Genomic DNA, 25291 nt, shown 5'->3' on the forward strand with positions numbered 1-25291 from the left:
ATGGTTGAGTTTGCATGCTCCGCTTCAGCGGCCCAGGGTTTCACCAGTTCGAATCCTGGGCGCGGACATGGCACCGTTCATCAGGCCATGATGAGGTGGCATCCCACATGCCACAACTAGAAGGACCCAAAACTAAAATACACAACTATGTACCAGAGGGCTTTGGGGAGAAAAAGGAAAAATAAAATCTTTAAAAAAAAAAAAAAAATACTGTCTAGCTTGCTGTATGGTCACAAGTACAGGTGAACTGATTAACTCCCAAGGGAACTCAAGACTCTCAGAGTCAACTCTCCAAGCTCAATTCTACTCTAGACCCGGCCTTGTGGTGGGAATGGAGGGGATTCTATCTCACTTCTAAAAAGCACTTCCGGGGCTGGCTCCATGGCCAAGTGGTTAAGTTTGCATGCTCTGCTGCAGGTGACCCAGTGTTTCGTTGGTTCGAATCCTGGGCACGGACATGGCACTGCTCATCAAACCACACTGAGGCAGTGTACCACATGCCACAACTAGAAGGACCCACAACGAAGAATATACAACTATGTACTGGGGGGCTTTGGGGAGAAAAAGGAAAAAATAAAATCTTTAAAAAAAATTAAAAGAATAAAAAAAAAGAAGCACTTCCCTAATGAAAATCACTTTTTCCCCAACAGGTAGGTATACCTCCATTGTACTTTCTCTGTCACTCTGTTATATCCCTTATTGTAGGTGGTTTTGTATCAGTTATTTATATGTGCCTGAGTTTATCTCCCACTGTATTTTGCCAGAATAAAAATAATAACAATAAAATAATAATGTTACCAGCAAACACTATCATACTTCATCCAATCTAAGATGCCGTCGATTTTAAGACACATTATTTTACTAAGTAAATACTAAGCACTAAGCACTAAGTAGAAGTGCTGCCAAATAAATAATAGCATGTCATGGATAGGTAAGACTCACCTTGATTTCAAAAATATTAAAATATGGGAGAAAACGTGCTTCTTAAAATTGAAGAAACATGGTCTGTGTCAGGCACTGTTCTAAGCATGTGTATTAAATTATTTAAGCCTTATGACAACCCTATGGGGCAGGCATATTATCCTGCCTTTTGATCAATCCTCTCTGATCTAAATATCTCTATTCCACTCACTCTTCTCCATCCCCTCTGGTACCACCATAGCCTGAGTCACCATCACGAGCTCTCAAGTCCCTCCATATCTATCACCTGATTCTCCCTCCGTATCTACTTCTGACTTCCACTAAAGCCAACCCATTCTCTGTTCCCAGAATTAGCTTTGAAAAATGCAATTTTGATCATGTCATTGCCTGTTTTTAAAGCCCCTCAGTAACTCTTCTATGACCTTGGAATAAGTTCAAAACTTAGTATAGCCCACGGGACACCACATGATATGATCTGCATAATACTGTATCTCTATATTCTCATTCCTCTCTCTACAGTCCAGCCATACTGACCTTCTCTCACCTCCTAAAATGAAACATGAATTTTCCCATAATCAGGACCTTCACACAACCTATTCACTCTCCCTGAAATATTTTCTTTTCCATCTCCCACCTTCCATCCCCATCACTACTGGAATGGCTAACAGCTACAGATTATGTTTTAAGCTTGAGCATCAGTTCATTAAAGAAACTTTGCGTGTCATATCCGCCCACTAAGCTAGGTCTGCATTTTAATTGCGTTATAACACTCTTTACTCCATTAGAGTTCAGCATACCTGCAAATTACTTGTTCAAAGTATGCCTTCCCTTTTAGAATATGAACTCCAAGAAAGCAGGGACCAGGTCTATCTGATTCATCATTATATCCTGACAAATAAAAATGGCAAGCAATAGGATATATTGGAGGATATGAGGAAGACATTTGGTGTAAACCTAATTCGGCCTGACTTTGTTTTCCCCAAAGGGCCTGACTGTGGCCGTTGAGCACGCATTGTATATCTGCTTTAAAACATTTACTATGGCAAGAACAAATGGCCTTAAGATAAAGGTGCAACTTCCCCCCACATTGGCATTTCCTTAGGGATAAGCATCTTCCCTTAGGCTAGGAACTGATTGCTGCTCTCACCTTTGGCCACCCAGCTCGACACTGCAGACCTGCCACCCTGCTGTGTTCACCGAGACAGCAGACCTACCTGCTGTGTCCATCAATTGCTGTGCCGACAGAGCAGTCTCACGAATATTGTAAAAGGGACATTTCAATCCTATGTGAAACATCCTCTCTGGGGGCATATAACCACTCTGTGCACCCCACTTCTTCGGTGCACTTTCTTCCTTTGGAAGAAAGGCCCCAGGCCATGGTCCTCAGATTTTAGCTCAGAATAAACTCACCCAAATTTTCATTTATAGATTGGTTATGGATTATTTTTGTCGACAATCCTCAACACCTATCACAGTGAACTAATACATTTCACATACTCAATAAATAGATACTGAGATGAAAATGAATATCTATTTTGTCTCTCACCAAAAAAAACCAAACACTCAAGAAAGGGGTTCATGAAGTGAAACTTGATATCTGAGAAGATATCTGAGAAGTTCTGCAAAGATCAATGACACAGGAACTCCAGTAAGCGAACATTGAACTTGTCCATTCTGGCCACAATATTCACAGCCAAATCCTGCCTGGGGCTATACGACACCAAAACATCTGGAGAGCTATCACTCGTCCATACGTATTACTTGTACATTACTTGTACAACCCTAAACATCTTAATATGAGGATACAGGTTATAGCTCAAATTATTCTTTTACTTGCCCCTGGGAGGTACTTGGCAAAGCAACAAAACCACTATTGACAGAGACTCACGGACCCACCAATTAGAGACAGTAATTCAAGAACTAAATCACCAAGGAAGGAGAGACACCCTGCATCATTTGCACAATTCCCTCAGGCTGCTGGCCTGATTTACAACCAGCCCTATGCTAAGAACGCACTGACTCATAGTCCCTTCCAACTCAGCACCCAGATTCCAAAACATGCACCCTGCAGACAAGGTGATTCAGAGCCCTGGCGCTATGCTGCGGTATCCTGCCTCTCATCCAAAGAGCTACTCTCAATAGTAGTCCCTGGGGCTTCATGCAGACAGATGAAGCTGTACACTAAAGAGGAACTGCAGATTTGTAGTTTGTCCTCAGGGTATAGGAGCTATAAACAGAAATGTGCAATGTATATTGTTAAGGTAACCTACCTTTATCTAAACATGGAGAATCTGCAGACCAGATACAAAAATAGAGGAAGGTTACATTCAGATATGCCAATTTCAGCTTCCAGCCCCACTCAGTATATAACTAGGAACACGGTTGCAGCACAGATACTGCCCAGGATCCCCAACTGCTTCTGGAGACTGCAACATTTATAGAATTCTAACCAGGCACTCAGAAGGCAGGAGGAAATCACTCCTCCAGTAAAGATGAGAATGAGTTCTAGGATTATTTACTTCTTTTGAACCTGGGTATTAATGCAGCTGGAATGCCACTTGTAACAATGAGATACTTTTTGCAAACATTTAGCAAGCTTACACTCCCAAAAAGCAAGAGAGTTGCTCAAACACTCAAGAAAGGGGTTCGTGAAGTGAAACTTGAAGCTATCACAAACTAATCTCAGCTGAAAACTGAGAAAGATGGATTGGAAGCAAACAAGGAATCGGGGAAAACAATACAGACCACTGAAAATGAAGAATGTTCTTAATGGGCTACCAATGTGGAAGAAGAAAAAAGAAAATGGAGAGGTCGATTAAGGGATCCAGACACAAAAACACAGCCAAGTCCTTGTGTCAGTGAGAAAAAGCAGAAGGCTGAAAGTTAAAGAAGAAAGGATGGAATTAAAAAGAGAGAAGAAGAGAGCATATATGGGCAAGTGAGACACGTCAGAAAAACTGGTAGGAAATAAATTTAGTGAAAGAAACAATCAGAAGTACAAATTTAGCCACATCAGACTTCCTAGTGTTTGCTAATATTCCATTCATTATTCCTATCAATCTACATCCAATATATCTCTCCAAGCCATCTTCTTGCTCTCTCTTTCCAGATACCACTCTACCAAAGTGGCACTATTGGCCTCCTCACATTCACTCTGACTACCCTTATATTGCATTAATCCATTCTGCACGCAGCAACCAGAGGGGGTACTAAAATGCAAATCAGACTACTTTACTCCCTTGCATAAAACTATTCAAAGCCTCCCTACTGTTGCTGGGAAAACACTTGAATTCAGCCTATAGGGTCCTTTAAGAATTAGCAAAATCCTACCTCTCCAGCCTCAACTCCTACTACTTGGTCCCTCACTGTTAGTACCACACAAGTCTCCTCTCACTATCCCTAATGCATTGACACCATGCCTTCCCACTTTAGAGATGACTTAAGACCATGGCAAAACCTCCATTCTTTCATTCACTCCTCTGGAACCAATCAAAACCATTGTCTTCAACCCAAAGATTGCTTCCACATTCATTTCCTCCATTTCTATTTCAAGTTCCAACATCAACCTGGCAACCATGACTTTTTCCACACTCTTATTCTCTCTTCCTCTTATCTGTTGTGACACAACACTCCTGCTGAGAGGTAACCATACCTACCTACCTGACCTACAAAAATTCCTCTGCTATCAGTCTGCTGGCATAGTTCTAGGCAAGTCCAACGTTCCTGCCTTTATAGTCAAAAACCCCTTCTGCCTGACCCAGCCTGAGTAGACCCATACCTCCAATTACTTCACAACCTAGAGTAATACTCAGATATATGAATGTTAAAATCTATGATTACAGATTGAGCATAGAAAACTAACCAAGGGGAACTCCTTATAACTAAGGCCTCGAATGATAAGTAGTCATTATCTGAAAAGAAATTATTATCCATCTAGAAATCCCAGTGTATTATTATGTCAAACTAGCACTACAGGTTCACATAGGAAAACTCCCCTTCCTCAGCTCCAAACATATAGTAATGATACCTAAACCATAAAACATACTTTAAAAAATTAAAACACAACCACAATTGTTTAAAAAAAAAGAAAAAGAGAGAGAAAGAGGCCAATGGGGCTGAAACAAAAAAAGAAATTTAGCAATAGAAGGACCTAAAGCCACTCACCTACTAGGAAACAAGCAGAGGCAGCCAGAAGTTCAACTCCTAGGGGGCACCATAAACCAATAATATCAACTGTATGGCAGAGTAGCAAAATTAGGTCATTGCAGGAACCCAAGAGGTGAGGCAGGGACTTCCCGCCTGTGATTAATGACTTAAAAATGCTACAGTGTGGGGCCAGCCCCATAGCCTAGTGGTTAAGTTTGGCACACTCCAGTTCAGCGGCCTGGGTTCACTTCCCAGGTGCTGACCTACTCCATTTGTCAGTGGCCACGCTGTAGTGGTGACCCATATACAAAATAGAGGAAGCTAGGCACAGGTGTTAGCTCAGGGCGAATCTTCCCCCGGTGAAAAGAGGAAGATTGGCAACAGATGTTAGCTTGGGAAAATCTTCCTCAGCAAAAAAGAAAAAAAAAGCTATGAGGAACACACAAAGCTGAGACTGGCAACTGAGGTGCTAACAGAGTGGTAGGAAGTAGTAGAGATAGCTATGCAACAGAGACTTGTATCATGCCACCCACTGGCTCAAAACCTGGACCTTTGGTATCCTCATGGAACAAAAGCCCCAACCTGCCAAAATAAGAACTGATTCTGAACTGGGAAGCTGATCAAATAAAACATAATCCAGCCGGACCTAAAAGGGATGAGCATAGCAAATAGTATAACTATGAATTTTCCCATTTAAGTTAAGCTTGCACCAAGTTAAAAGTCCAAGCCTATGAAAAAAATCTTTGAAAAGGTAGTAAACAAATTCAACAAAGGTGAGGTTCCAGTCCCAGAGAAATACGGTAATTTGCAAACGGACTTTAAAATAAATGTTTAGCATCCTCAAAGAACTAAAGAAATAAGCTTATGAAAAGCAAGAACAAGAGGTTATAAAAGAAAAAAGACGTGAATCAGAAAAGGTAGATATTAAAAAAGAGAAATCCTATAAATCAAGACTATAGACTCTGAAATAAAATCTTAAAAGACAGCATAAACCCTAGACTGGATATGGCCAAGAAACTAATGAGTGAATTTTAAGATGTTTCTGAGGAATCGACCCAGAATGAAACACTGGGAGATAAAGAAATTGACAAAATGAGAGGGAAGTTAAGAGACCTGGGGAATATAATTAGAAGCTCCAACCAAAGCCTAATCCTAATAGTGGTTCCAGAGGCAGAAAATAGTGAGTATAGAAGAGTACTAATGACCAAGAAATATATATATATACCTCTGAAATTTTATACTAATTTAAACCATTATATAATAGTGGTGGCAAAAGAAAGTCACTTGCATATACACTAAACTAAGAGTTTACCACCTACAGACTCTGAAAAGAGAAAATAATTACAAGAAATAACTATAAGGAAATATAGAAAATTATAAACTTCAAGATTTTTAAAAAATCTAAAGAGTCCCTCCCAGTTAGTCAATTGAATATAAGCATTCACTTCTGCTTCATTCTGAAACCCCACTAAAGTGACAGTAAAAGGATTTGTTTTAATTCACAAACCAAAAGGACAAAGAGAAAGGGAGATGTGACAAAGAAACAACATTTCACAAAACACTTCCAACCCTATTTGTCCTCAGAATACAAGAAATTAGATCTGTATCCTCCAAGGAAGACACTTAGAATATCCATTTCTGTTGAACCTTCTCAGGCAAGAGAAAGTACCTAAAAATATTGACATCATAGTTCTCAAGAAAACAACCTCAGCAGATAATATACCTCCTCACTCAGCATTTCCAATCAGTTTTTAATTTTCTGCTCTCAAATAGGAACAAAGAAGCAAAGAACAAAAGACCCATGAGGAAAGCCTCCAACATTAAAGATAAACAACAAAAGCAAATTTTTAAAAAAGAAATTTGGAGACAAAACACTCTTCAATGAGAAGAACAGCACAAAAAGTTATATCATTAATAACACTGAAGAGATCAGACAAGATACTCCATCTAGGAAAAAAGAACAAGTTTCTATAAGAAAAGATAATTCAAAGAATAACTTTTAAGAAGCTATTATAAATTAAAATCACAATAGAGGAAATAAAAAACTCAACAGAAGTGTTGGCAGATAAAGTTGAACATACCTCCCGAAATATAGAACATTTAGACAGGAGATGATAGACAAAAAATGTAAGGAAATTACAAAATCAACCTTAGAAGGCTAACATTTAAATAGTAGAAGGGAAGAGGAGGCAGAGAGCTAGGGAGCTGAGAGTGGGAGGGGTAGAGGGAGAGGGAGAAAATGGCAAGAAGTACATTATCATGAAATAATTAAAAAAAAATTCTCAGAATGGAAAAGCCAATTGAGTACTCAGCACAATGCGTGGAAATAGATCCATAAGAAGACACAACATTGTCAGAACAACTAGGGGTGAAAAGAATATCCTAGATGTTTCAAGAGAAAGAGAGACAAAGTTGAGTACAGATGTTTAGGAATCAAAATGGCTTCAGACATCTTAGCAATTCTGGAAACTAGAGGGGACTGGATTAATGCTTTCAAACTTCTGAGGGGAAATAATTTCCAATCTAGAATTCTATACCTAAACCAACAATGAACTGTAAGTGTAGAATAAATAAATTTTTGAACAGCAGTTTCTCAAAAATATTTACCCCCACCTATGCACACTTTCTCCAAAAAGCCCCACCAATGTGAGAATGTGCTCTAACAAAAATGAAGAACAAATGAAGAAACAGGGAATCCAACTGAAGAGAAAGGGGAGGGGAATAAAAGGATGGTGATGGAGATTCCAGGACAACAGCCGTGAACAAAGCAGAGTGAGAAACCAGTCCAGATTTTAGCACGGCAGAAAAGAGTCAAGGAGCAATTTCAAGAAGATAAAATGAATACAATATCTTATATGTCTGAACGTACTGAGAAAAGATGTAGACAACTGATAGTTTGAGCTTGGATTAGTGTTAAGTACATGAAAAATAAGCACATTTTGGAAAGGTAATTATTCCAAGGAAAACAAAACAAAAATATGTGCATTAAAGCAAAATTAATAATAATATATATGGTAGTCAGAATAATTGCCTTCCAAAGACATCAACATCCTAATCCCCAGAACCTGTGACTATGTTATGTTACAGGGCAAAGTGCGATTAAGGTAGCAGGTGGAATTGAGGTTACTAATCAGCTAACCTTAAAATAGGGAGATTATTCAGGGTTATCTGGGTGGGCCCAATATTACCACAAAGGTCCCTAAAAGTGGAAATGGGAGGCAGAAGAATTACTGTCAGAGTGATGCGATATAAAAAAGACTTGACCTGACATTGCTGACCTTGAAGATGGAGGATGGGAGCCACGAGCCAAGGAATATGGGTGGCCTCTAGAAGCTCGAAAAGGCAAAGAAATAAATATTCCCCCAGAGTTTCCGGAAAGGAACACAGCCTTGCCAACACCTTCATTTTAGCCCTGGAAAACCTCCAGAACTATAAGAAGATAAATTTGTGTTGTTTTAAGCCACTAAGTTTGTGGCAATTTGTTACAGAGCAATAGAAAAATAATACAATATATTATCTGGCTCAGCTATGAATGGAATTAACACAGTCATAATAACATAAACAAAAAAATTAAATCAATATTATGCTGCAATTAAACAAAGAGTATGGGGGTGGAGGAAGAAACTTGTATATGTTGTACAAGTAGGGGTTTGAAAAGTACCTAAATCTTTATCTTCCAGGGTGGGAAATTAACACTAAGTGCCTAAACATTTAAAATTAAGAAGGATCAATATCAGCATATTATTTAGGGATAGGACATAAATCCAAAAGAATCATCTGAAAGGGTTAAAAATTGTTGCTTCTGGGAAGAGGGCAGGGAGCTACTGTTGTTCTTTTTAACAAATCTTAGAGAAATGCTTGACTATAAACTAAGTCCTCATATAATTTTGATAAAGATCAAAACAAATTATTTAAAATCATAACAGAATATTATGAATAGCATTAGGTCATTACATTCAAAAATAGAATAAATGGATAATTTCCTATGAAAATAACAGAAGAAATAGCAAACTAGAACAGAAATTGAACCAGGAGGTTAAATATAAAATTCCCCTCCACACATCCTGTAGTAAAGGGGGAATGGGATCACATTGGAATCAAAAGTTAGTTTTATTAAACTATCATTAAAGTTAACCTTACCTTCTGCAAACTGTTCCAGAAATTAGAAACAGATGAAAAGCTATATAACCCATTTTGCGCACTTAATATAAGATTGATTTCAAAATTCAACAGAAACAATAAGATCAATTTATGAGCATAGATAAATTTTTAAGGGAAAATATAAATAAACACCACTACATATAACCCATAATCAAGTAGATTTCTCCCAGAAATGAAAGAACAGTTCAATATCAAATAATCTATCAATTAAATTCACAATTCTGTAAAAGAAGAAAGGGACAAAATAGGCTGAATTACCTACAGTAATTTAAAAAATATATTAACATATTATATCAAAAGAAGTATATGAACATCTCAATAAATGAAGAAAAAAGCATGCAGTGAAATTTTCCTCCCATTCATGATAAAATCTTAGCATAATAGAAATAAAAGGGAACTTCCTTCATTTGATGAAGAATATCTACCAAAAACCTACACCAAATGCTATACTTAATAGAGACACTTTAGAAACAATCTCACTCAAGCCAGGAACAAAAATAGGACTGTTTCATCCCTATCACTAAGCTATATTATATTGTATGTCCTAGCCAAAACAATAAGAAAAGAAATATACATCAATATAAGAATTTTAAAAGAAAGACAAAATTATTGATATTTGCAGGAGATATGAAAAAACAGAAAATTCAAAAGAATCAATAGCAAATTATAAGAATGAATACGAATCTTCCAAGATGCTAGATATAAGACCAACTTACATATATCAATTAGAAAATCTAACAGAACGGAAATGCAAAGGATCTAGGATAGCCGAAATATACTTTGTTTAATGAAGAACAAAGTTGGAAGATTCACAATACCTTATTTCAAGATTTACTATAATGCTATAGCACAGTTTCTCAACCCCAGCACTATTAGCATTTTGGGCTAGATAACCCTTTGTTGTGGGAGGCTGCCTGGCTTCTACTTACTAGATGCCAGTAGCAACCCCCTTCAGTTGTGACAATCAAAAATATCTCCAGACATTGCCAAAGGTCCCCTGGGGTGGGGGTGGAATTGTCCCAGTTGAACTACACTGAACTACAGTAATTGATACAGTGTGATAATGTTGCAAGGTTACACACATGGATCAAAGAGACAGAATAGAGTCCAGAAGTAGACCCACACATATATGGTCAATTGACTGTGGACCAAGGTGCCAAGATAATTCAATGAGCAAAGGATAGTCTTGTCAATGAATAGTGAAGGAAAAATTGGACATCCATATGAAAAAAATATATATATGCCTGGAAATTTACCTTGCCCCAAAGACAAAAGTCATCTAGACATGCTTTAAAGATATAAATCAAAGAAGTAAAACTATAAAATTCTAGAAGAAAACAAATGAGAGGATCTTTTTGAACTTAGTTAAGGCAAAGACTTCTCAGAAAACAAAAGGTAAAAGTCATAATAGAAAACCCACAAAGAAAATAAAGACCAGTCACAGAATGGGAGAAAAATATTTTCAAAATGCATATCTTCTAAAGGAATATAATATATATATCATATAAACATAAATTATATATATATATAAAATCTTAAAACTCAGTAAGAGGAACACAAATATCCCAATATTAAAACAAGCAAACAATCTAAATGGACATTTCTACAAAGAAGATATACAGATGGCCAATAAGCACATGAAACATGTTCAGCATCATTAGTCATAGGGATATGCAAATTAAACCACAATGAGCTACCACTACACATTCAACAGTATAGCTAAAATAAAGACTGACAATGCAAGATACAAAGTTAACATACAACGGTCAATCACTTTCCTATACACCAGCAATGAACAGTTGAAATTTGAAATAAAAAACACAGCACTATTTACATTAGTACCAAAAGATGAAGTACTTATACATAAATCTAAAAAAAATACATATAATACCCATATGAGGAAAACTACAAAACACTGACGAAGAAAATAAAAAAATATCTAAATAAATGGAGAGGTATTACATGTTAAAGGATAGGAAGATGCAATATTGTTAAGTTCAGTTCTTGCCAACTTGATCTATACATTCAACACAATGCCAATCAAAATCCCAGCAAATTATTTTGTGGATATCAACAAACTGATTCTAAAGTTTATATGGAAAGGCAAAAGACCCAGAATAGTCAAACAATACTGAAGAAGAGTAACATGGCTGAAGGACTGACATAACCCAAATGCAAGAATTATTATAAAGCTACAATAAACAAGGCAGTGTGGCATTGGTGAAAGAATAGACAAATAGATCAATGGAATAGGATAGAGACCCCAGAAATAGATCCACACAAATATATTCAACTGATCTTTGATAAAGGAGCAAAGGTAATACAATGGAAAAAGGATGCTCTTTTCAACAAATGGTGCTGGAACAACTGGACATCCACACGTACAAAAATGAATCTAGACCCAGACCTTACAACTTTCACAAAAATTAATTCAAAATGGATCACAGACATAAATGTAAAATGCAAAACTATAAAATTTCTAGAAGATAACATAGGAGAAAATCTACGTGACCTCGGTTTTGGTGATGACTTTTTAGATACAATACCAAAAGCATGATCCATGAACCAAAAAAGTGATAAGTTGAACTTCATTAAAATTAAAAATGTTTGATCTGCAAAAGACGCTGTTAAGAGAATGAAAATACAAGACATAGACTGAGAGAAAATATTTGCAAAACACATATGAGAAAGGATTCATATCCAAAATATTCAAAGAACTCTTAAAACTCAAAAATAAGAAAACAAACCACTCAGTTAAAAATGGGCAAAATATCTGGACACCTCAGCAAAGAAGATATATGAATGACAAAGAAGCACATGAAAAGATGCTCAACTCATATGTCATTCAGGAAATGCAAAGAAAAACAACAATGAGTTGCCACTACACATCTATTACAACAGCCAAATCCCAAACACTGACAACACCAAGTGCTGGTGAAAATGTGGAGCAACAGGAACACTCAATCATTGCTACTGGAAATGCAAAATGGTATAACCACTTTGGAAGACAGTCTGGCAGATTTTTACAAAGCTAAACATAGTCTTACCATATTATCCAGCAATTGTGCCCCTTAGTATTTACCTAAATGAGTTGAAAATTTATATCCACACGAAAACCTACACATGATGTTTATAGCAGCTTTATTCATAATTGCCAAAACTTGGAAGCAACTACAATGTCTTTCTATGGTAAATGGGAAAAAGAGACTGTGGCTCATCCAGACAATGGAATATTATTTGTCAATCAAAAGAAATGAGAGATCAAGTCATGAAAATGCATGCAAGATTCTTAAATACACATTGCTAAGTAAAAAACCCAGTCTGAAAAGGCCACATGCTGTATTATTCCAACTATATGACATTGGGGAAAAGGCAAAACTAAGAGACAGTTACAAGATCAGTGGTTGCCAGGGGTTCAGGGGAGAGAGACGGATGCGTAGGTGGAGCACAGGGGATGTTTAGAGCAGTGAAATATTCTACATGACACTATAATGGTGAATATATGAAATACATTGGTCAAAACTCATGTAACTGTAGAACACAAAGAATGAACACAAATGTAAACTATGGACTTTAGTTAATAATAACTATATATCAACATCTGTTCATCAATTATTAAAAATGTACCACATTAACAAAGGTGTTAATAATAGGGGAAACTGGGGATAGGTGGGGATACAGTAACTCTCTATACTTTCCATCCAACTTTTTTGTAAATCTAAGATGCTCTAAAGATAAAGTTTATTAATTAAAAAAAAAAGACAAAATACCAAGTGCTGGTGGAGATGTTGAGCAACTAGGACTCTCATACACTGCTACTGGGAATACAAAACAGTATAGCCACTCTGGAGAACAGTTGGCCGTTTTTTATAAAGTCAGACATTCATTTCCCATATAACCCAGAAATTCCCCTCATAGATATTTACCTAATTATAAATGCAAATATACGTGCAAACAAAAACCTGTACAAGAACATTTATAACAGTATTACTTGTAATAACCAAAAAGTGAAAATAACTCAAAGGTCCAACAACTAGTAAATAGATACACTTCTCAGCAGTAATCCATTAACTACTGCGGCCAGCCTGGTGGTGCAGCAGTTAAGTGCGTGCGCTCTGCTTCAGCGGCCCTGGGTTTTCCGGTTCGGATCCCAGGCGCAGACCCACACACCACTTATCAAGCCATGTGTGGCAGGCATCCCACACATAAAGCAGAGGAAGATGGGGCATGGATGTTAGCTCAGGGCCAGTCTTCCTCAGCAAAAAGAGGAGGATTGGCAGCAGATGTTAGCTCAGGGCTAATCTTCCTCAAAAAAAAAAAAAAAAGAAAGAAAAAACTAACTACTGAAACATGCAACAACATGGATGAATCTTAAAAATATGTGCTAAGTGAAAAAAGTTAGACACAAGAGGCTACACACTATATGATTCCATTTATGTGATATTATAGAACAAGCAAAATGATAAAGACAGAAAACAGATCAATCGTTGCCCAGGGTTCTAAGTAGGGGAAGAGAATTGACTGCAAAGGGGGACAAGTGAAGTTCTTGAGGTGAGGGAAAATTTTTACATCTTTGTCATTGTGGTAGTTGTACTTATATGATCACATATGTTTGCCACACCTCTTCAAAATGTATACTTTCAAAGGGTAAATTTTATTTTATGTAAATTATACCTTACTAAACCTGACTGGGAAAATAAAAGATGCCCAGGAATATGTCTTATATGTAAGAGTATTATTAATAAAATTACAAACCTTTCTCAAAGATTATAAAAGTAGACTTGAATAAATGCAAAGATACAACATATTCATAAATGGGAAATCTCTATCAAAAAGATGTCAATTCTTCCACAAATGATTCTACAGATTCACTAAAATTCCAAGAAAAACCAAATGATTTTTTTTCAAATTTGGAAATCTTATTTTAAAATTAAGCTAAGGGCCAAAAATAATCGACAATTCAGAAAGAACAAGAAAAGCGGTGTGGGTAACAGCAGAGAGTGAACAATAACTTGACCTTACAGATCTCAAGATTCATAATTAAAACAACACAAGTGTAGACAAATGAATTAATGGAGCATATAGACAGTCTAGAAATAGACTCAAGCATTATAGAAACTAGGTAAAACGATGGAGTTTGCATTCTAAATCAGTCGTGTATAAATGATATTAAAACAAATGGTATTTGACATAGAAAAATATAGACCCATATTTTACATCACTTGCCAAAATAAAATCCATATGGTTTTAAAAAGTAAATGTAAAGAAAAATTCCAAGATACTTCAAAGAAAATTTGGAGAACATTTTTTATGATCAAGGGATGAGAACATTTTTTTTTTTTTGAGGAAGATTAGCCCTGAGCTAACTGCTGCCAATCCTCCTCTTTTTGCTGAGGAAGACTGGCCCTGAGCTAACATCCATGCCCATCTTCCTCTGCTTTACATGTGGGATGCCTACCACAGCATGGCTTGTCAAGTCCGCATCCGGGATCCAAACTGGTGAACACCGGGCCACCGAAGCAGAACGTGCGAACATAACTGCTGCACCACCGGGCTGGCCCTGAAAATATTTCTTAAACATGACACAAAAGTCACAATTCATGAAGGACAAGATTTGTAAATTCATCATGAAAATTTAAAACTTCTGTATGATAAAGGACCCATAAACTAAATAGAAAGCCGAGGTGACATAGTAGAATCAGATATATGCCACATGTATAACTTACAAATAATTAGTATCCAGAATATATAAAGAACTCTTATAAATCAGTAAGTAAAAAGCAACGAAACAGAAAAATGAGCAAATGCGAGTGGCTCTGGGTGCTGTGTTTTACAAGGACACGGAGAAAAACGAAGCTGGGGGAAACATAAGGGAAGGTAAAGTTTATCTGCAACGTTTTATTTATTTCATTAAAATGTATCTGAAGCACAAATGACAAAATGCTAATACTTTTTCATTCTGGAGCAGTATGTATGTGGTTATTTGCTCATTGTTTTAGATGCTTCTCTGAGTTTCTTTCTAAATATTTTAAATTCTTCAAAATTAAAAAAAACAAGAAAATGAACTTGTAAACTATAAATTTATAATAAATTTGAGAAAAAAATAGAAGTTAAAATTATAAATAGCAATTTCCCTGTATACCAGTCATAATAAATTAGTGGAAATAATGATGGAAAAATCCCCTTCACAAAATTAAAAGCATAAAATAAATGTTACTGCCATTATATACTCTATACAGTAGACAAATTGAGGCTTAGAGACTACACAGCTAGTAAGTAGAAGAGCTGAAGTAACAAAAATTACTTTAAATTACAATAATACTTAAACTTCATAACTAGGACAAGAAGAGACAGACTAAAAGAAATGGAAAATAGATAAATCCCAAAGAGAACCTACTATATATAACAATTTATATATGTTAAATGTGGCATCACAGAATTATGAATTACGAATTATTCAGTATTTGGTACTGTGAAACAATTGAAGGGGAAAACAATTTGGAAAATTACCTCACACCACACACCAAAATAAATTCCAGGGCGATGAAACAATTAAAAATAAGAAATAAAAGCTAAAACAAAATCCATTTAAGCACTTACGGGGAAAAACTTCTTAAAAATGAAGTCCTCAGAAAAAATTACAAATGAAAAGATATATATAATTACATAAAAGTTAATTCGTGCATAAAAGTCAATTTAAAGCACAAACTTGAAAAATATTTCCCCTATATACCACAGAAGAAAGGTCTAATATCTACTAAATGTATGCATACAAATGAATAAGAAACACGCAAGTTCTTGATAGAAAAATATATACAGGTCATGAATATATGGTCATAGGAAGGAAATAAAAGTGACCAAGAAACACAAGAAAGTATTTATGCTCACCATAACAAGAGAAATATATTAAAACAGTAAGATACCATTTTGCCTCTATCAGATTGGCAAAGATGTTAAAAGAATTAGAATAGTCAGCACTGGCATAGCTGTAGAAGCAGAAATCGGCTGTCTTATACAGTAGGACAACTTCACATATATATCAAGAGCCTTTAAAAATTTAATATCCCTAGGCCCACTAACACCTCTTATAAAAACTCATCTTAAGAAAATCATTCATTCAACAAATATTAAGTAAGAATCTACAATGTGTCAGATATTGTTTAAGGTACTGGGAGATACAACGGTGAACAAAATAGAGAAAAATCCCTGTGCTCAAGGGGCTTACATTTCAATTTAAGGATCCAGACAATAAATAAGTAAAATATCTAGTCTATAAGGTGATGATACAGATCATGGAGAAAAAATAAAGCAAGAAAGGAGAATAGTGAGTGTTGGGGAAAAAGTGTTTACATTTTTATGTGTGGTCCTTAGAGAAAACCTCACCAAGGTGACATTTGAATAAAGACCTGTAAGAGGTGAGGTTCAAAGAAGCAAAGATTTATGTATAGAGGTGTACATTACAGGGCTATTCATGATAACTTACAAGTGAAAATAATTTAAATGACCAATATGGGATCTGTTAAATAATTATGGTATAAATTGTACAACTGAAAATTATGCAGCCATCAAAAATTGTTTGAAGGCTGTTGAATGACATGGGGAAATGCTCACAATAAAATAGCAATGGAGAAGCCAGATATAAAATAGTACATATAAGATATGATCCCAATTATGTAAACATGGAAACACATCTGGAAGGAAGGAGAGCAAGTTATCTTTGGACTAGGTATTTAAAAGTGATTTGTGTTAACTTCTCTCTGTTTTCCAAATTTTCTACTATGAGGCTGTTTTATTTTATAACTAGGAAAAAAACAGTTTAAAGGTAGATATTACACCCTTAAGGTAGATGAATAAATATACAAATTTTTTCAAATGGCAGTGCTGGTCAGCCATGCCTAGAGTCCTGGGTCCAGATTCGGACACTATGTATTAAGGGTGACACTGAAAACTGAAGCATCTCTTATAGAAGATACTCAAAATATACGCCATGTGAGCTCAAAAATTGGGAGTATATGGACTGGAGAAAAGATAAGAAGAAGAACAAACTATCTTTAAACTTTTGAATGGCTAGTACAGGGAAGGGAAATGGAAATTACTCACCATTGCTATTGCTCCAAGGAGCAAGACCAATGGGGTGGATTCAGAAGACAGATATCAGGCCACTATGAAGAACTTGCTAACAATCACAATTGTCATCAGGTGGTGTTAAGCAACCTTTCCTGGAACTACACACACTGAAAATAGATGACCATATGTACTGGGTGATAAGACTGCCATCACAAGATTGGTAAGGACCCTGCTATTTCTGAGCTCCTCTTGCACTATTTTAAAAAGTTATTTTATGCTATGATCACTAACATAATTCCATCCCCATGCCCTCTCCTTCCCTTGAAAAAGTCTATGTAATACTTGACTCCTTTTAAAAAATCATTTTTGAAAGAGAAAAGCACCCTTAAAAACATATACCCTGGAGATGTTTATTCTTCCTTCTGTGTACGGTGAGAAGACATACTGTGTACAAACATCAATAACTTTAAAATCATGTTTTAAGTATAAAAAATGTTTTTTCTATTACTAACCAATGTTTCTCTTTACTGTAGATCTTCTCCCTAGGAAGAGACTGCCTGGACCACTACATTTCAGAATACGAGATAATCACCTTCCTCTATTTCGCAGAATACTGCACCATTTTCTTTTCAGTGCCCTTAGTTTATTTCAAAGTAGAAGTGGTGAAAATATCACCCAATATCCAGATTTACTACAGATTTTAGAATACAGTCAGTTCTTTCCTTTCAGGACAGTCACGATTTCAGCAATCACAAGAATGGAACAAGCGAAAGGCCTTCCTGTAATCTCTTCCAAACCCTGTGAATACTCCCAAAATTAGCAATATTGAGAATTCCATATAAAATCCTTTCTGTTGCTTAAATAAGTGGCTGAGCCTGAACTACTTGCACAGGACCATAAGAGTGTAGTATAGACAGAGCACGAACTACAGAACCTTACAGCTGAGAGAGTCTTTATAAATCATCTAGGTTTAGTCCAACATGCCTTATTTCACAGTTATGCAAACTGAGGCTCATATAAGACAAGTGATTTGTCACAAGAAGCTAAGTCAGCAGCCGAGCTAGAACTAGAATCTAGACTAGGCTATCTGAAATCCCATTTTAAGAGAGATTTTTAATATCCAATTCTTCATAATATTTACTTAACAAGTACCTCTTTCTCTAACTTGTTGAATGGGGAGAGTCGGGGATCTGTGAAGAGTGCTGGCTCATTGAAAGTTTCAATTAAGCAACATGACATATAACCCAGTTTTCAAGTAAGCCTGGGCTCCCATGGGCATGAGGTTGGAAGGAATCTTACCTTTCCTTACAGCACTATCATCTGCCAAATATCTGCAAAATGGATACGTGTCATCCAATCTTAACTGTTAGCAGGCATTGTGAGCATCAGAGTGGGGAGGACTATTAGAAACTGGGTATCGTTTATCAGTACTCAACTCTGCTGAAATGTCTAATAATGTCGACCACACCTTGTTCTTAAAGCAGTACATTTTCCTCTACACACTAATCACAATGTATAACTATATATTTCAATAGTTTGTAGAATAATGTATATCTCCCCATCTAAACCATACGTCCCAAGGTGGTAACAACCATGTCTATTTGCTCACCATTATATTCTCTTCGTAAATGGTATGTATTCAATAAATATTATCCAACCAATGGATGAGGCCTCTCCTCTCTTGGCTCTCTCATAATACTGTACTCTCATAATTTTCCTTTCTCATGTCTGACCTCTCCTCCCTTGTAGCCTTCACACAGGCTTGTCTTTTGTTTTCCCATATCCTAAAGATAAGCATCCCCCAAAGAAGAGACCCTTGGATACCTTTTTTCTACTTCAAGTATTGCCTCTATATCAATGACTCTCAAATCACTCTCTCCAGCTGACTTCTTTCCAGAGCTCCAATTCCACATTTTTTCAGCTGTACTCAGTACCTCTTGCTGGGCTATAGCAATACTAGTACCTGTGTGACCTCAGTCAAATCAAGTCACTCCCCTTCACAGGATCAGTTTGCTCAACCATAAAATGAGAAAGTTGCCCCTCTACTGCACATAGAGCAAAGTCTTCATTTTCTAGGCTAGCATGCAATATTATTTATAGTCAAGCCCTCCACCTATGTTGCCAAACGTTTCTCACATACTTTCACCACACACTTTACTCCAACGCAACTGAGCTCCTCACTGTTCCTCTGCTTTTTTTGGCCTCTGCCTAAAACACCTTTCTCATCCCCTAACCTCTGCATATCCAAAGTCTGTCTAAGCTTTGAAGCCCAGTTCAAACACCACTTCCAGGAAGCTGTCTTTGATCACTTTGGCTGCAAGCCCTTAGCCTCTCTTTTATGGGTGTGGATCTCATTCCTCTAGTATTCTAGTTGTTTGTTTATTTCCTCTCTCTCTTACTTGACTGTGTCATCTTGGAGGGCAGAGGCTATTTCTAAATCAGCCTGTATCTCCCACACTGCCTTTGGTTCATAGTATGCACTTAGTAACATTATACTGAATGGATTCAGTCTAGGCCATATCAGTCACCTGGCTTAAAAGCCTTTAATCAGCCCCTGTGTTTCTGGAATAAAGACCAAAATCCTTACAATGGCCCACTCCAGCCACGTCAGCTTTTGTTCAATTTCTCAAATTCGCTATGCTTCTCCCATTTCAGGGACATTGTACGTGCTCTTACCTACATCTAAAAAAACTGCTCCACCCCCTCCAGCAGCCCCACTTCATCTCCATGTCTCTATACAGCCTTAATATCACTTCTTCAAGGAAGCTTTTCTTAAACCCCAAGCTAGATAGGTTTCCTCTGTTACATACCTTCAGAAACCCACTCCCCCCCTTACTTTTCCTTCATAGCATTTATTGCTGACTGAAACAACACAGTTGTGTGATTATCTGATTTATGGTCTCTTCCACACCAAACTATAAGCTCCAAGTAAGCAAGGACTGTGTCCGTTTGGCTCACCTTTGTATCATATCATCTGCACAGTGCCTAACCACATCACTGAATAAATAGCTGTTGAATGACTGAACTGATGAATGACTGAGTTAAAGGTAAAGACTTGGGGCTTAGAGTGTACAAAATCTTTGTCTGGTTTCCTATAATTCCTTCAAAGGAAAATTGGGATGCCAGGTAGCTCTCCTGGACAGGTAAACTGGCCTTCTATTCACCACAAGAAATTTATAAAATAGGCCTCTAAAATGCTGGAGGGAAACCTTTCTTTAATGAATGTATGGCCCCAAAAAGCATAACTAACACCAAATGGTTTGTTCATTCACTTAACAAACATACACTAGGCATCTACTCTGTGCCACACATTAGGCTAGTGGCTGTTGATACAATAAACTGGACTGATATAGCCCCCTACTTGCTTGGAATATATAATCTAAGAAAGGAATTTATAGAAGCTTTAAAAAAATCTTTATGGCAGTCACAACACCTGAGTAATGCCACTTTGTGAGGATATTAAGTTCTCTATCAAAGGAGAGATTTAACCTGAAGGTGAAAGATCATCTGGCAGAGATGATTCAGAAATTATAACTGGGCCCAATCTGGGCCTCTTACGATGGGCATGTAGCCTAGACCAGCGCTGCTCAAAGTGTGGTCCAGAGATCAGTGCCTGTCTGCAAACTTTTATTGCTAGGCAGCAATGACCTAAGTGCAGAAATTGAGAATAAGCACTTACAAAATGTTAGAGCAATTTGAAGAAAATAATTTTACGTCTGTTGAATCTGGTAATAAAAATGTGAGTTTATATTTTGTATGTCTTTTCTTTCATTTTCTAGTAATTTGCAGTTAATGTATTTTACTAAATAACAGTCTGTGATGAATTGGAAATTTTAAAAAACTGGTCCTTCACCAAGACAGTTTGAAAAGCACTGGAACAGCAGGTTCAGGATTACCTGGCAGCTTGTTAAAATGCAAAATCTCAGGCCCCACCCCAGACCCTCAAATCATAATTAGCATTTTAACAAGATCCCCAGGGAATTCTTTTGCACATTAAAGTTAGAAAAGCACTGGCCTAGATGATTTCTGAAGCCCCTTAGAACACTGAGATGTTATAATTTACTTCAGCTAGAGAACTGCAGAGCTGAAAGACCCTTGGTGACAGAGTCCACCTCATCATTTTATAGATGGAAAAACTTGGATCCATGAGGTCCACGGAGAATAAGTCATGTGTCTAAGGTAATTGGCAAATTAGCAAAGCTAGGAATAGAACTCAAGTTTTCTAACACCCAAGTCAGTTTCCCATTCTAGCACACTGCATGCTCACTCTTATTCCACCCAATCTCACTTTGTACCAACCCCTCAGTGATGTCATTATTTCTGAGATACTTTCTGATATAACAATTTATTCATCTACCTTCCATATACTGTGTGAACCTTGAATCATACTATTTCAAGTGTCTTCTTTATGAGAATTGCCCTTAATCCCTGCTTCTCAAATCTTACCACATGTCTATTGTCTGGCTGCTATATGGGGCTATTCTGGGGCTTCAGAAGGACTAGCACCAACTAATTTCTGGTCTTTAGGAAAAGAGAGCTTCTTGGTTCCCATCAGTCCACTTGCTATCAGATAGCAAGCTTTACCAAGGAAGAGAACACATACTATCAAGGCTGCTTTAGAAAGCTCAGTACTATCAGTTTGTGGCTGACAAACAAGAGAATGGTGTACTAGGCCATATTAATAAGTCTAGTCTGCAAAATCAGTCAAATGATGACCCTTTACTTGTGGTCTTGGCAGATCTGAAGTTTGAGGGGAGAGGTATGATTACTGTCTTCAACTATCTGAAGAGCTATTATTAAGAAGAAGCAAATTTGTTCCAGATAGGCCCAAAGAACCAATGAATAGAAGTCACAGGGACACAGATCTTGGCTTATAATGGGGATTACTTTCTGACAATCAGAGTTGCTCAAAGATAGAAAGAACAATCTAATAAGCTCTCTGTCACTGCAGGGAGTTCAAATAGAAGTTAGTCAACGAATTGAATGTTTAGGACAGATTCAAGAAGTGGGTGAAGTAAAGCTTAATGACCCTTAGAGATCCTTCCAGTTCCAAGGTTTGAATGTTCTAAAATTTTCAGGACAGGGTGACTCCAAGCTGTCAGAAAATAAGAGCAAGATCTGGTCCTAAAAGGAGCAGTCTTTTGCTGGATGTGAGATGGATGAGGCTATGATAGTGGAAAAGTGAAGTCTTTCCCAGCATCCTTTTTAAAGGAAAGCCTTTTGGGCAGCCCCTCCAGGAAACCCAGGTGAGGCTTGGCTCCATGATGCAGCCACTATGCCCCACTCTAAGTTTCCGTTACTCTACATGAAGGCCAAGCTACTACTTTCCAAAAAAATCTCGCCAAGTACTTACATTTGCTTAACAAAGGTGCAAAATTCTCCCCAAGGAGGCAGTAGTGCTTAATGGTCAAGACAATGCCTTCTGGAACCAGGCTGCCTGTGTTTTAATTCCCAATTGGGACCTTTAATTACTCTGTAACCTTGGACAAGTTATTTAACCTCTCTGTGCCTCAGTTTCCTCATTAGTAAACCAGGGATAATAATAGTATCTGCTTCAAAGGGTTGATGTAAGAATAATACACATTAAACCCTCAGCCTAAGATCCAAAACATACTAAGCAGTCATCAATGTTAGCAATTAGTATTGTTGATGTTATAATTACTACCAGGGGCATGGCAGTGGCGCTAACTCAAAAGGCCCCCATCAAACAGCCTGACCCCTTCCCCTACCAATTCAAAGGGGCTATACTACAAGAGCTTCAGCCCGTCCTTGCATAGCTCCAGACATCCAGAATCTCCAGACCCCCAATAAACCATACCATTCACACCAGGAATCCTGGCTCCTCACCCTGCTCTCTCTAAATCCAACAGCCACCCCTCCCCTAGTCCTCCTGCCTATGCCACCCACAGCCACAGTTAGAGAGGCAGCAAACTGGGAAGCCAGTTCCAGACAAACCATCAAGTGTTTCTTCTCGCCCAAGGACACAGCTGCACCTAATACCATGCCTACCAGTGAGATGGGTGGGGTATCTGAATCCCTGGTCTAGCCTGTCAGCTCAACTACCTGGGATGGGGAGTGGGCAGGTAATGGGCCTTCCCATAGGGAAGCAAGAGAAGCCTCCCAAGTTTGTGAAGGAACTCAGGCCCAACCCCACAATGAGCCCCTTAAAGGAAGGGGGAAGGTCTCAACCTGCTTTCAAAGGAAGCGGTTATTTACAACTTTCTACTCACTTGTATCTGGGGGAGGTAATGGGGGGAAGAGGAAAGGAGCTGCATGGTATTCTCCTTCTTTCTCATTTCCAGCAACAAGAAGCAGCTGCAGAGAAAGAGTTAAAGGAGGAAGGAAGCTCCAGCCATTACCCCATCCCCGTGCCTAGAGCTGTCTGGGGGGTCATGACAGTGCTGTCTGCTCTGGCTGGGGGCCACTCGGTGGCTTTCTGCAGCAGCTGGTGAGCCCCCCAAGCAATTTGCAAGGTCAGTGCTGACCTGCTTCCAAAGAGGAACAAAACAATTCACTGACAATGAAGCAAATCGCGCATACACCACATCGCAACCCCCTCCCCAAATCAGGTTTTACCCTAGTGCCTCCCTGCCCAGATGCTGACTCTGGGCTTCCATCAGCCCCACTGGGGAACCCAGGATAGCATCACAGCTGCAGAGCATGTCTCGCCTCCCCTGCCAACCCAAGGAGACTCTCAGTACGGGGGAGAGATGCTATCGCTAAAGGAGACCTGAGCTTGGGGGAGGGGGAAGGAGGGACGTCTATGTTTCTTACCAAGCGCCACAGTCACTTCCTCGAAGCGGAGAGCAGAGAAGGATGAATGAACTGAAACAAGTTGGAGGTTGAGCCCCCACAGAGCTCGGCTTCCTCTTCTCTTTCTCTGGATCTCTCTCCTGATCCTTCTCTCGTCTGTCTCTGGTTTGCTCGCTAGCTTGCGCGCGCTCACGCTCTCACTCTCCCTCTCCCTCTCCCTCCCCCTCCCTCTCCCTCCCTCTCCCTCTCCCTCTCCCTCCCTCTCCCTCTCCCTCCCTCTCCCTCTCCCTCCCTCTCCCTCTCCCTCCCCCTCTCTCTCTCCCTCTCCCTCTCTCTCTCTCCCTCTCCCTCTCCCCCCAGTCTCTTTTCTTTCTCTCTCTCCCCCTCACTCTCCCTCTCCCTCCCTCTCTCCCTCTCTCTCCTTCTCTCCCTCCTCCCCTCCCCCTCCTCTCCCTCCTCCCCTCCCCCTTTGCTAGATTTGGATTCACCACTGCCTGGTGCTGAGCACGCGGCTCTGTGCTGGGGCTCTGAATACCACGCTGCAAGGCTTTGGATCTGTGGTTGTTTCAGGAAAGACTAAAGTAGTGTTTTATTTTTTAAGGTATCAAGTAGAGAAATACAGGGAAGCTCAGAGAGAAGTGGAGGAGCAGAGGAAGCAAGGGGAAGAGAAAGAGAGCAAAAGGGTAAGAGCAAATAGGAGGATAAAGGAAGTATGGATTATCGTAGCTGATGTGTGATGCTTACTAGCTGCTCCAAGACAGAAGATAAGTGGTCTGTCTCCCTTACATCCCTATAGGCGTGCCTTCTTAGCCCAGGCTCCAAATAAAGGTTTGACAGTCCTGTCTGTTCACATTCCATCTTTGAGGGCAATAATGAGCTAAAAAATGTACATCAAAGAGATTGTCATTCTCACCCGACTAAGAAGAAAATGTTCAGCCACACTGATCTCCTAATGACCTAACTGCCACCCCCACCCCCAACCAAGTAGAAGTGTGGACCCAATTCAGAACTGTCAGCTGGAGCTTCCCTCCAGGCAAAATAGACAAGCAGCAAAACCACAATGCTCTCCTTTTAAAAACTCCTGAAGGGAATGTAGGTGTACATAAGGTTGTGAGCCTACATATGAGTTTGCACAAGGGGGAAGAGGAGACCAAGGCGGGGAAGGAGATTAATTAACTCAAAGTATAAAAGAATTATATTCCCCTTAAGGCAAAAAAACAAACTGAGCAAAGTACAGTAACAA

General features: G+C 38.3%; 1 protein-coding gene across 2 annotated transcripts in view; it reads right to left on the reverse strand.

Annotated features, from left to right (window-relative positions):
- Nucleotides 1-24233, reverse strand: part of GABRA3 (gamma-aminobutyric acid type A receptor subunit alpha3) — a 208790-nt gene extending 184557 nt beyond the window's left edge. The window contains exon 1 of one of the 2 annotated variants that reach the window (XM_070502259.1): nucleotides 24070-24233. The gene's annotated coding sequence lies outside the window, so the exon portion shown is untranslated. The remainder of the gene's footprint in view (nucleotides 1-24069) is intronic. The other variant, XM_070502258.1, reaches the window with a different exon arrangement.
- Between the last annotated feature and the right edge of the window lie 1058 nt (nucleotides 24234-25291).

Source organism: Equus asinus, chromosome X (assembly GCF_041296235.1).
Source record: "Equus asinus isolate D_3611 breed Donkey chromosome X, EquAss-T2T_v2, whole genome shotgun sequence".
Lineage (NCBI taxonomy): Eukaryota > Metazoa > Chordata > Mammalia > Perissodactyla > Equidae > Equus > Equus asinus.